We start from the raw sequence: 12,754 nt of genomic DNA, 5'->3' as shown, positions 1-12,754 counted from the left end.
AAAAAAAAAAAAAAGTCCACCCCCCGCCCCCAACCACCCACCAAACTCCCTCCTCACTCATCGAATCGCACTCGCAAAACTGAGAGAGTGGCAAAAGCCTCTCTGGACACTCATAACAATCATAACAATGTTGGAATAGATCTTGCGGCCCACCTCCCGCGCATCGGTACCGCCCAATGTCACGCCTCCTTACCCCCACCATGTTGCCAAACTGAACGGTTTATACACTGAAAATACAACGGTTTTGAAAGCCGCGGGGGAGTGTGAGTCGCCCAGCGGTGGGGCGCGCGGGAAGGGAGGGGGGAACAGGCGGTTAAGGCCACCTCTTCTCCCGCGAGTGCTCGGAATACACTCCGTTGAGCTCACAACGCAGCGAGACTGCGGCACGCGAGGTTCTCAGAGCGTAACTCGTGTATTTCACCGTTTTACTCCGCGAGGGAAAATTTTCTCCCCTGTCTTACGCGCGCAACGTGACAGTCACGTTTTACCGGAGATTCAGTGAATTGAGATTATCTGTGAGAGAATTGTTTGGCGTTCGTTCGGAATTCGTTTGGCGATTGCTCTTGCGGTGAAATAAACGGAATTACATTTTTTGATTTGAGAATTGAAGGATTGAGGAAGTGAATGGAGAATTAAACTGTGAAATTGGTTTATTCTGATTCTGTGAACAAGGATTTGGTGATTGTTTGTGGTTTCAGGGGTAAACATTGACTGTGTTTTTATTTATTAGAACGCGAGCCGCAGCGGGGGATTGTGTTGTGTGAACAGAGTGACGAGTTTCTTTCTGGAAAAAGAAATAAACTGAAGAGTTGAAAAAGTGGGCATGTGTCACACTGGAGCGATAAACTATCGACTGGTTTGAGTGTCACATTGCCCTCCCCCAGGGCTGATTAATAATTCAAGTAAAAACAGTTGGTTGAAATTATCACTGTCAAAACGGATCACGGATTTTTTCCCTGGAGTGATGACGTAACGTGTCGTGACAATTTGTTTGAGTTTGACGGCAATAAAGTGGCATATAGAGGGGTAATCGGGGAACATCAGAGAACGGAGACAAACAGTCTGCTGGAGGGGGAGGCTCGGCGGTATTACAAGACAGGTGAGTTTAATTTTTATTCTCGAATGAGTGGGAATAAAACAAAAGAGGGGCGCAACTCAACGGGGGAAACAGTGGAGACTGTTGAGAGGAGAAAACATTGTCTCAATTTTTCTTATTGTTCCTCGGTAATTGGTGGAGGTTAATTATGGCAGTCGTTTGTTGTTATGAAAACCTATTAATTTTTTGTACGGAAGATAAACGCTGGATTATCTTATCAGACTCGTAACACGTGGAAATTTACAGCTCGGTATTGTATTTCGTTATTTGGAACCCAATATTTTCTGGTGGAACAATTAGTTTATCGTTAACTAGGTGTTTAGACTATATTACCGAACGTCAGAGTTAAATATTACGAAATTTGTGGTCGTTAGTAGTTAACGAATCTTGAGTTGTTAGGATAAAACTCTCAGTTAATTGCGAATATTAGTATTTTTTTGTATTAATTGTTAATGAACAAAACTTGAAAACTCGGATAAACTTCTTAATTATAAATTAATTTCAGTAATGTCTGAATGAAGAAAAGAATTTTGAAAATCGTGCCATGAAAATAACCTAAAAATTTCGATCTAATCTCAATTTCATCAAAATTCTTTCAATTGTTTGTGATTACATTAAAATTTAGGTACCCGGTTTCGCCAAAAAAATCCGTAATTTTTATATGGGTGATGTAAACAGGATGAGATCCGTAACACGTGGAAATTTACAGTTGAGTATCATAATTTTTCGTAATTTCGATTACGTACAACAATTAGTTTACCGTTGACAATGTTTTCATACTATGACCGGACATCAAAGTTAAATATTTCCAAATTGATAATCGTTAAGTCAACGAATCTTTTTCTGTCAGGATGAAACTCTCAGTGGATTGCGAATAATATTATTTTTTGTATTAATTATTAACGAATACGCCTTGAAAACCCGGATAAATTTCTCAATTATAAATGAATTCCATTAATGTATGAATGAGGAAAACAATTTTCCTCATTCACACATTACCATGAAAACAGCGAAAAAGTTTCCATTTAAAAAGTAATCGTGAAGTACGACACCCATTTCATAGAAATTCATCCGTAAACATCGGCTGCTCTTGCGCCGAAAAAATGTAAACCAAAACATTAGTTTCACCTGTCTCGCCCGCGTCCCCCATGAATATGTTTACAAGGGGCCAAGGTCGACAGAGGAATTGCGAACCACAACAAACGTAAAAATTTGCTGGGAATAACTCCGAAAATTTATCTATCAAACTCACAAATACGACTCGTTCGGTTCAAATTACGTTTCACTCCAATAAAGTTCCTGGAATTGAAAGGGAATATTCCACCTGCTGCCTCACAGTTTTCCCCGAATTTCCGTAAAAACACCCGACATAACCATTCAGTCACCCGATCGCGCGAGCTGTCACGTATTTTTTCTGACGTTAACCCCAAATTTTTCAATTTTTCCGGTAGTTTTTCGTGTCAATTTTGTCCCGCACAGTTGAAAAAAGTATTCGCGTGCATAAAAAAACCTCTGAAACGTCGTAGAATTGATTAGCGACAATACGCACATTGCAGCTTGTGCTTAATTGAATCGTTGTCGTTGGTAGAACCCACACAAACAGCCGGCCACGTCACCCGGGCAATTAAAAAAAAAATGAAGCCCGAGAGCAGAAGAAGACCGAAAAAAAAACGTATCATTAAAACGACAGATAAAGACAGAGAGTCTAATAATCTCCTAATTATCGCTGGCTAACGCAGTGGTAATTACTCGTGTGTGCACGTGACCGCACCGTGTGACACGTCAGTGTTTTTCAGCCTCAAATAATAATATTAACGTTATAAAAGTTGAGTTGTACACTGGGGTGTGCACAAGTATACGACAAGGGGAAAAGCGTTGGTAAACAGAGTGTACCAGAAATGGTTATATGGTACACTCCTGACAAATAGAATAATTAAAACCGCATTATAAAACTGCGTTATCTACATGGCACGAATAAAACCGACAAATAAAACTCGTTTTAAAGACTTCGTCATTTGGAGAATCTCGCGTTATTTCCATATTTCAATTCGTCAATTTATAGTCATTATTTTTAGAATTGAAAGAAGTTGATAACTGCATTTTTAATAGATGAGTATTGTTATTGTTGCTTCCTAATGGATTCTCTTTTTTTAATTACTATTTTATTGGTCTTTTCTAGTTTTTCATTTCATAGTACTATCATCAATTGAAACGCTATAAAAAAGTTGGCATTGAAAGAATGGGCATTTTCGTGAGCGATGTTTACGAAAAGAAACGAGAAAATAATCTACAATAATATCTATCAGTTGATATTCTCCATCTATGTACACACTAATTTGGTTATTACGCAAGAGAAGATTGTAAAATCCATGTAAATTCACAGAGAAAAATAATACAAAACAGGATTGTAAAATAAAAATCATGTGGAAGCTGATTCGATGAAATCAAAAAGGCTTAAGCAATTCTAAAAATTCAAAAGATTTCTCGAGTTTTCGCACTAATTTCACAGAACGCTCGATTTTTCTAAAAAAGTACTAGAGAAAATTTCCAGATTTTATGAAAAATTCGAGGAAATTTTGGAAGTCTTAGAACAATTTTAAGTTCATGGAATCGTCGCGTGGAATTGCGGAAAAATTATGAATGGAGAGAGAATACTCCAAATTCGTGAAAAGAGGGTTTTGCTAGATAAGATTTTATTTATAGTGATATTTAGACCTTATCCAGTGAGATCCCTGTGGATTTCCGAATTACTTATTGAAATATGAAGATTGAACAGGCGACGAACATAAACACATTGTTTTTAATAATCATACATATAGCACAATGAGAATGCTTACGAATGATTAATTTTGGAGACAATTTGGAAAGGAAAAAACAAAAAACACAAGAAAAAAATTCATGAAATTCGTTTGATGGCTTGTAAAAAAATTTCGAAAAAATAATTAAGGAAAAAGACCACAAACATTCAGATTGTTTGGACCATATTTAGTTGCCCTATCACAAAAAATTGAAAACTTAAATTTGGACGATTACAAAACGTCCATTTGAAACCAAAAAGACTATTGTCTTTTTTATTGTTGTCATTATTCTCATCTGGAATGGAAAATGTTTTGTTCCTTGGGCTTTGAAAATGCCTGAATTGTATTGATCCACGAAAAAATTACTTAATTGTGATAATTTTCCTTCAACACTAAGGAATAAGCAGCAATGATGTTTACTATTTGTATATCGCGCCTTAATTTTACGATTGCCGCCAGCGGTTCGTCATCACACGCTTGCGCCCAACGATAGTATCAACACACAGGCGAGTTAAAAGGCCTTCAGCCTCTATTCAACATGAAAAAATTGTACTTCGAGGAACAGATGGGTGAATTATCAGAGTACGAGGGCTATTGGATACTCTCGATGTTCCTCAACCCAGTTTGAATCCCTCTCCATTAATTCTTTTATCCGGTCAATTCCAATTAACCGTTTGCTTCTTGATTACTACTAATTACGAGTCATTACGGTGGGTACTTGCTAATTGTAAGTAGGCTGATGTCACAGTCAGGCGAGTTTTCATGGTGTTTGTGGCTGAGAGTCCTTGATGAAACAATTTTACGGGTAATTATTGACGTATTTCGAACGACAAAAGGATGAATTAAGAATTGAGAATGTTGCTTGTCTCAATAGAATGCGATATTTTATTTCGTGGGAAAAGAAAATTTTCAAGTTTATTTTCGTGACTACTGGGGCTAAATGGGTGGTTTATTATAGGCGAAACGGTCTTATTAAACAAATTGCTTGAAAAAAAAATTTTCATTTACTTCACACTTTTTTTCGCACAGCACAATTTATTTGACATTATTAGTAGAATTCAATTGATTAAAAGCAATAGAAAACGTACGAGGATATGAAAAATGTGGAAAATTCTGTAGCAGCACTGCAGAAATTCTCCGACAGCTGAATAAAATTTAATTCGTTTCCACGATTCAACAATAATCTCCAAATATTTACCAGATTACTTTAAAAAATTGTGCAAAAAAATTGCTTTCACACTTTCTCTTATACATAACAATTTATTTGATATTGTTGGTACAATTTAATTTGTTTGATAACTAAAATCAATAGAAAATGTACAAGAATACGGAAAATAAGAAAAATTCCGGGACAGATTAATAAAATTCCATTAGTTTTCAAAATAAACGATAACATTCACAGACCCAGAATTTTTCTCACACTTTTTCCTCCATTTTTTCCAGGTGCGCAACGGAATTGGATATCCTCAAATCCAATTCCCTTGATTAAAATCAACAATAATATTGTAAATTAACGCCAAAACGAGTGTTTTTTTATGAGCAACAGCATAGTTTAGCATTATTTAAAAAATTACATTAAAAAATTACTTTCACATTTTTTCTCACACATAACAATTTATTTTATATAAATCGCACAACTTAATTTGTTTGCAAAGTCAAAACAATAGAATATGTACAAGAATATGAAGAATGAGAAAAATTCTGGAGCAGCACTGGAAAAATTCCTGGACAGCTCAATAAAATTCCATTAGATTCCGAGTCAACGAATTCACTAAATTTTTCTCATAATTTTTCCCGCAATTTTTCCTCCATGCGAAATAAAATCGGAGATCATCAAATCGAATCTCCTTGATTGAAATGAACGATAATATTGTTGCGTATTAACAAATGGATAAATTAAAACGGATTATTTACTATTAACAAACGGATTTGGCTATAGGCTAGGGTCCATTCGGTCTCACCAAATGTTCATTCGTCGATCGTTAACAAACGCACATTTGAGGAGTCTTGTTTGACTCGACTTTCCCCTCTCAACTGAACCATTCGTCGACTACTAACAAATATTTATTCGGCCATACTCAACTCTCCACTTCGTTAACAATTAACGAATCTCGTTTGGACTAAATAAGTCAGTCTATCAGTGTACGATAGACTCTCCCATTCTCGTTATTCTTTAATCTTCGCTGTTAGTCCGCGGACGTGTCACGTCTTTTGTACCTTTTTATAATTCATTGCGCCCCAAATTCTTGCAATAAATTCATCTATTATAGACTGCCCTTTACATTTTTATAAATTCACGAATTCCCCGCTATCGCCTTCAAAAACCCCTGAATAATTCCCCCATCACCGATCAATCGGTCGTGATAATGACGTCAGAAATATCCGTAACGATTAATTCATCGAACATTAAAGTGCAAAAACCGAGAATAGAGTATTGGTGGATAAATCCGGCTGTTGAATTATAATAAAATCTTCGGTATGTACGTCACCGCGACGCCCTACTTACATCAGTCACGGGTTTGCCCCGCGGTTGAGTATTGGACACCAGTACCATCACCACCTTCTCCCTCACAACATTGCTTATTATAAGCCAGCTAATATTGGTAATTAGGTAGGTCATCTAAATGCGCTGTTCACGAGCGAACTATAAACTCGAACCAGTGTCTCACCCAGTCAGTGGACCCCTGTTCTGTTGTGTTCTGTTCCGTCACTGCCGTCACCTCCTCACTCACATGCATGGACCCCACCCGGTGATACATGCAGGTCAACGGTGTGCAGTTTAATGTATGAGAATGCCGTGTGTTTGAGGGTAAAATTAGAGCAGTTTAGATGTTAAAAATTTACAGGGTACAGGTGCATGGCTTTTCATACCAACAAAATTGCATTAATACTAGTTGTGAAAGTTTTTAATGCTGTTGTGGGTTATTTTAATGAATTTGCAAATGCTTTGGATGGGTTTTTGGGGGGGGGGGAGTATTTTACGCTATTGCGGTGTCAAAGTGCTGAGTGAGGATGAAAATAGGGGGAAATGAGATGGGTAACTTTGGATATTTCTGATCATTGGGGACGTTTATTATTCTGGGGGCATGAAATTATTCAGGTGAGTTGAAATTGCGAGGGAATTGGGATATTATTATTGGAATTATTGGAATCAAGAGGCAGCTGGGGGTGATTTCGGAGAGTTTTGGAGTTACTTGGAGCGAGAGAGAAGAATATGGGGAGAAATATTTGGGGAAATGTCGAATAAGGCGGGTTAATTGGGAGGGGAATCCGTTTCTAGGGCTTGTTGCTTTCGAATGGAAGCTTTGTAATCGTTTAAATTTAAGTTTTGAATTTTTTGGGTTATATTACCCTATTATGATGCGAAAAGTAAGAAAGTGAAATTTTTAGACTGTATACTGCTAAGAAGTTTCGTCTAAATTCTTCGCTCCAAATCCCGGAAATTTTTATCGTATTTAATTTCCACTGACATTATGGGACATCTTGGCATTGAAAAATAAAATATTCCGTTGATTTCCTGTTCGAATTGTCTGAAAATCAAGAAAATACTTGATTTTTCAGTTCAATTAGTCCGTGAAAATTCAGAAAACTCAGGAAATTTCTGGAATCCAGGAATGTTATTCAATTTCCTGGAAATTTGAAATTTCATAATTTTTTCCTGGACCTAAATTGACAACTAAACGAAAAGACTGAAGCCTAATAAAAACTACACTCTTGAAAAAAATTACCTGAATTTTCCGGAAAAAGACATGGAATTCGATTTAAGGGGAAAACGTCAATGGAATTTTAAATTTCTTTGAAAATTCAAGTAAAGTTCAATTTTCTTTTCGCGGCAGGAAAACGTAAATTCGACAATTTACACAAATTTTCAATCGAAGATGAATATTCAGAGCCGAATGCCCTTGAATTTTCAGGAAACTCCTTTAAAATTCTTGGAATTCTAGAAATTTTTGAGAGAATACGGATTTTTCCCTAAAATTATGAGTTTTCAATGATAAAATTGTTAGAAATTTCTAAGACTTATCAGAAAAATCAGCGAAATTTTTTTAATAATGTACTGAACTGTTTATGAGATCTCATTTTTTTCTGATAATGTAGTACAGTCCTAGAAATTTCTGGTAATTTTCCCTCCGTGGAATTTTTGAACATTTTACTGTACTCTTGATGTTTTTGCCCCTGAGAAGCTAGTGATAATTCGTCCCTCACATATTTATGTGTCTCTGCAGTCCTAATTATCCGATAATTATGTGTATTACGTAGTACCACACATACCCATGAGGCTGATACACGTACGAGGTTCGCAATACATCAGAGTTCACGCAGACAAGTATATGATAGGTTTGAGGCTTCCAGTGTGACCTGAAAATGCTAATTGAAGGATCGACTCCGGAGATCGGGGAGAGTATATGCAGCGCATATTCTCTCTGCCGGGTATTAATGAAGGGGGAGTCGACTTTCTTAATTCGTGTCAAAGTTCAACTTCTATTATTGATCGATAGATTTTAATTTCGGATTTGGGACGATGTGCGGCTTGGGCGAATGACGAAAGAGAATGTTTATTTTGACGGCTTAAGACAGGCGGTTGAGAATAGACCCGATTGTATCTGAATATGTGGTTTGGTTGGTGGACATTTCAGATTTTCGGTTCGATATAGCAGAATGGACACGTGACTCGTTGCAACGTGCCAGTTCAGCATTGTGATTAATTTTAATTTCACGTACGAAATTTGTAATGAGGGAAAATCGGGGGAATTTGTTTGTCCTCGGCTCGGGAGATATCTTGGGAATTTGTGGTGGTGTAAGCGAATTGGGGTTGCTGAGTAATAATAGGATAATGAGCGGATCGGAGGATTATTTTGTACACTGGGGAAGTTGAGATCTTTTTTGAAGGTCATCGAAGTCTGTGTGGAGAGGTCTCTGAGCTATTTATGAGGGGTCTGTTTCTGGTGGAATTAATGGAAGTTGTGATTTATAGGTCAAGTGAATTTTGAGTTTAAATGTTGAGATAATAATTACGACTTATCATATTTAGAACATTTTATGAAACATTTGAACTACATTTCACTGGAGAATTTAGCCTCCAGATCAATTAAACATTGAGAAAAAAAATCTGTCTTCTTAACCCCTCAAGTACGGCGTCCCCCTCCGTAATTAATAAAAATTCATTATCTTTCGTACTATTGTAGATATCGAAATTCTAACAATTTCCCCATGAAGTAGATAAATTTATCAACACAATACCACTCGATTTTTTTTTTCAAGTCATTTTTAATATTTTTCTTCGATACATAAACAATACGGAACTGAATCCGATGTCAGATGAACATTCAAACCTCTCGTTTATCGAGCTAATTTTCATTAAAAATTTCTGAAATTTTTACCGAACATACTCTATACATTCCTTTGTCGAATGGCGCAAACGAAATTTCGATTCAATGAATTACTGATTTGATATTAATAAATTTCCGACAATCACCGATCTTGGCAACCGTTTGTACTATCGAACTGAGATTAGTCTTAAAAAATCCAGAACAATCTGCATAAAGAAATACCGTAATTGAACAACTTATTGGTGAAAGCTCAAGATTATCATTCAATTCTAGATGTTAATTTTTTGATCATCAGTATAGAAATTGTCCCGTATTGAACAGTGAATTCGAGAAGACGAGTCGCCGGCCGATGAGGACCACACCGCGCGATATGGGCGCCGTATACTTGAGGTGTTAACGAGGCTTCTCAACTATTAGTGCGATTCGTCATCTACTAACGAATGGTGTTAATAGTTGAGAAACCTCGTTAAGAGCAATTAAATTCTTCTATCAGTTTACGTTCCAATCAAATTTTTTCTCATTATTCACCTCTTCGGAAAAATATTGCAAATCAGAATGAATTAATTCTCTTCGTGTACAGAGAGTAATACAATTTGGTACATAAATCTAGACCATGTGACCATTTTACCCGGCGGCAAGGTAAACACGAACACGTGCTTACGGCGTGACTGCACGAGGGAAACGAAAGAGGAAGTGAGAGAGGGCCGGAGTGGCNAATCTGAAGGGGTTCTTTGCTCTGTCTCTCGGGCGCACGATCGAGAACAGAATGAGGGGTGTAGGGAAGAATAAAAAAAGCGGAAAGGGGGCAATGACTGGGGGGTGGGGGTGGATTCGAGACGCAGGAAAGAGGGGGATCCACCGACGGTAGAGAATCCCAAAGGCGGTACACTCGACTCACGATATTGTTGGGGTAGGCACTTCAAAAGTGGTCACAAAAGAAACGACGCTTTATCAAAGCTTCATCAAGAAAGGGAATTTTTTTCTCGGACCTCTGGAGCTTGATCCGAGAAATCGTGTCATTGTTTCTGTATTTTTTTCACAAAGTGCGCGTGGAGAAAGTTTCTGAAATAATTTTTCCAGAAGAAAATAAAATTAGCAGTGCATTTCTTTTACACTGAAATGCAATTGTTTGAAGATTGAATTGTAAATTTGAGGGGTATTTTAAAAGAGTCTTGGAACAGGTGGATTAATTTTAGAGGGGGAAAATCATTAAGTGAAGAACGATAATGTTCATAATTTGAGAAGTAGAGTGGTGTCTTGAGTCGGGAATTAAGATTTTCATGAAGTAAATGAACTTGTGGCTTGATTTGAATACAATTTTACTAGATTTTAGTAGATGTTACTGTATCGAACAGACGATACTTCCGAGCTAACAATTAAACTCACTCACGAAAATTCACGACTGATATGAGATGATTGTTTATTTATTATTAATTAGGAAGGAATTGAATGATTTATTCTTGGTTTTGTTCACGATAATTCATTCAATATTCTATTCTACAACGAAACAGTTACCGAGAATTAAAACTACTTTATCTGATTTTTATCCAACTTTTCTCGTGTGAAACCCGATACTCATGTTCCTCGTTCGTTAGTTCGTTAGTTCGTTAGTTTGAAGTTCCACAATTTACATTTGCGATCATATCCCGACGAACTCTGGATTATTTAGACCTAAAAACGGGGCATTTTCACCGGATGACCTTGAAAACCCAATAAAAACGTGATCGTATACCCGAGGTCAAGACAGAGATCGATTCTGCCCGACCCACCACAAATCTTCCGCCATATCGTCCCCTCTCTCCTTTTCCCTGCTCCACGCACGAGTAATCCAACATGACCCGCCGCATCACCCCTCGCGCTGATCGCGTCAGCATACCTATTCCCCTCGCTCCAGCCCACCGACGATTCTCCACAAGCGATAACATTTCGTCCCGACAACTTACCCACTTTCCTACAGGTCTACATATAGAACTCCCCATCCACCAATTTTTCGTACGCGTGCCAAAGCCCCCTTCATTCCAAATGATCCGACCGATTTCTTTTCATCGCTTTCCTTTCACTCATCAAATCGTCGGCATAATAATTCCTCATAAAGGAGTCAAAACGGAGCAATTCAATGGAATCCTTTTTTTTTCTTCTCCTCTTTATCGATCCCCGAATTATTTGTACTGTTTAATGGGTACATGGGGATGATTCACAATTGGAAGGACGTGACACTTAGTGGGGGCTCTATGAAGCGTGCGTCGTCATTAATTCTAATAATTTATAAAGAAGCACGCACGTGCGTAACGCGCCCCACCTCCTTCTCGTTTCTGTCCCGAAAAAAAAGGGTTATAACGTAAGACCCGCGGCTCAGTGACACTGTCGAGTGTTTTTTGTACGCTCGGTATGTCTAATGGATCTAATTTGCGTGTAAAAGCCAGGGGGTCTCGCCTGATGCTGAAGATTCTCTCTCGCGTCCCGCTCACTCCAATTATAATTTTTGAAGGAGAGAGGAATTAAAATGGTAATGGTGATTTTGAGAGCGGGGTGGTGATGAAATACCGGGATCGAATGAAAAATATTTTTTCTGTACCGATTCTCACGATTCCAAACTCGAGAACTTGAACGTCACTGCAAAAAAATTTTGTTTCGGATTATTGCAACAGGATTTCTCACAATTCAAGTAAAGTCTCACGTTTTTTTTGTCAAGAAGACGAAAATTTTCTAATTTACATGAATTTTTAACTGAAAAATAAATATTCACTGCCAAATTCCCTAGAATTTTCGAAGGAGAGAGGAATTAAAATGGTAATGGTGATTTTGAGAGCGGGGTGGTGATGAAATACCGGGATCGAATGAAAAATATTTTTTCTGTACCGATTCTCACGATTCCAAACTCGAGAACTTGAACGTCACTGCAAAAAAATTTTGTTTCGGATTATTACGACAGGATTTCTCACAATTCAAGTAAAGTCTCATGTTTTTTCTGTCAAGAAGACGAAAATTTTCTAATTTACATGAATTTTTAACTGAAAAATAAATATTCACTGCCAAATTCCCTAGAATTTTCGAAGGAGAGAGGAATTAAAATGGTAATGGTGATTTTGAGAGCGGGGTGGTGATGAAATACCGGGATCGAATGAAAAATATTTTTTCTGTACCGATTCTCACGATTCCAAACTCGAAAACTTGAACGTCACTGCAAAAAAATTTTGTTTCGGATTATTGCGACAGGATTTCTCACAATTCAAGTAAAGTCTCATGTTTTTTCTGTCAAGAAGCCGAAAATTTTCTAATTTACATGAATTTTTAACTGAAAAATAAATATTCACTGCCAAATTCCCTAGAATTTTCAAGGCATTCTTCAAAAAATTCCGAGAATTCCAAGAATTTTTACATTAAAGAAAGGAATTTATATAGCGTTCTACATCTTTGTGACGTCAGAGGAAATGAGTGGATGGGATTTGAATGAGGTAGGAGGGGAGCCGGGATTATTCTCAATACGAATAATCAGAGAATTTTTGCTAAAAAATGGATTTGAATTCCTT

At 37.2% G+C, this 12,754-nt stretch overlaps 1 protein-coding gene across 2 annotated transcripts in view; it reads left to right on the top strand.

Moving 5' to 3' along the window:
• Positions 1–381: 381 nt before the first annotated feature.
• The window catches only part of LOC107035902 (POU domain, class 6, transcription factor 1), a 163,577-nt gene continuing 151,204 nt past the window's right edge, over positions 382–12,754 (top strand). For both annotated transcript variants that reach the window (XM_029125927.1, XM_015253543.1), the window contains exon 1: positions 382–1,099. The gene's annotated coding sequence lies outside the window, so the exon portion shown is untranslated. The remainder of the gene's footprint in view (positions 1,100–12,754) is intronic.

The sequence above is a fragment of the Diachasma alloeum genome, unplaced genomic scaffold (genome assembly GCF_001412515.2).
Source record: "Diachasma alloeum isolate Michigan unplaced genomic scaffold, Dall2.0 Dall_scaffold_00201, whole genome shotgun sequence".
Lineage (NCBI taxonomy): Eukaryota > Metazoa > Arthropoda > Insecta > Hymenoptera > Braconidae > Diachasma > Diachasma alloeum.
Note: the sequence above shows the minus strand (reverse complement) of the source record. Positions and strands in the feature narration are given on the sequence as shown.